The sequence below is a fragment of the Myotis yumanensis genome, unplaced genomic scaffold, assembly GCF_028538775.1.
Source record: "Myotis yumanensis isolate MYYU_CA2020_CCGP unplaced genomic scaffold, mMyoYum1.0.hap1 SCAF_1, whole genome shotgun sequence".
Lineage (NCBI taxonomy): Eukaryota > Metazoa > Chordata > Mammalia > Chiroptera > Vespertilionidae > Myotis > Myotis yumanensis.
Window position 1 is genome coordinate 162,961,208 of NW_027223752.1, and position 1,432 is coordinate 162,962,639.

Genomic DNA, 1,432 nt, shown 5'->3' on the forward strand with positions numbered 1-1,432 from the left:
CCCTCCACTCCCTCCACTGAAGCCTACTCAAATGAGTGGCTGTAAACATAAATCTTGTGTTCTGGGAAAAAAATGCCTTTATCTCCAATCGGCTCTGCCTCTCCTTGGCAGTCAGAAACCCCACCACCTTTCATGGCTGAATGTAATGTGGGCCGTTGTTCTCAGCTCTAGCGCTCTGGGCTGGGGATCCCAGCCTTGAGTCCAGGCTTCGTTTCTCTCAGAGATCCTCCCCACACATACCCCTGGTCCTGTCCACCCCGACCCATCAGCTCCACCTCCACTCAGACTCAAGATATCCCTCCTCACTCTTGGCTTGCCCCAAGGTGGGAGATGGGTCAGCCCCTCTCACGATCCTGCCCTTCCTACAACTCTGCAGGTGATTTCTGCCCTCCCTTATTAAAAGTCTCCTTCTCAGCTAGTCCTCAGTTGGTAATTCCTGGTGAATGTTCCCCAGCTTATGTTTTTTTTTTTTTTCCAGTCTGGCCCTGGGAGGAGGTGCAAGAAAGGCCCACCTACTCCACTGCCATCTTGAAACCCCTTCAGTGCTTCACACTTGTAGCGAGAAGAGGGACAGGAGGAAGCCCAGCACTGACATGCAGTGCAGCCAGTAGTTCCTCATGTCCACTGAGCTCAATGCTCCCTCACATACTCAGGCTCTCAGCTCTTCCACTCTTGCTGTCTCCTGAAAAACACACCAGTCATTTCCCTCCATTTCCCTATAGGCTCTCAGGGCTCCAGCAACCCAAACAGATCAGACTCCTGCCACACCACAGCTGGACCCAGAAGAGTCACTCTCTCCTCCACAAGAGTTCGAGCCTCAGGCTGGGGAGGGCGCTTAAAACCCGTGCCTGGGGTAAACACAGTGAGCCCCCTTCTCCCTCAAGCGCTCCCACTCTCCTCCTTCCTACCCTCCTCTCCCTTACAGCCCTGCAGCTCCAACTACATGCCTCAAGACATTTCTTATTTGAGTTTAATTCTTGTCTAGGTTATTTATTGATAAAACAATGGCACATAAAGGATGTTCAATGAAGATGTGCTGAATGAATAAATGAATGAATGGCAAAATATGTGAGAACTAATCACAATGCCAAAACGTAGGCAGATGATTATTAAATTAAATAAATTAATAAGATGCACTGCTTTATAATAGCAAAATATAGTACTGTAATTTTTAAATAATATTTGGTTACTTGGAGAAAATACTTATGCTAAGTAGAAAAAGTTTATAGCCTGTAGGTTGAGGATTATTTCAGTGTTGTAAATGAGCACATACATTTTGTATAGGGAAATCATGAATGAAAATTCCCCCAAGTTCCAGAATTTGTAAATACGCTAAGTACAGATTATCTTTGTTTTCTTTTCTTTCCCTTTCATTGTCCCAATTTTCTGTCATTGGTATATATTACTTTAATTCTCAGGAAAAACAAACACC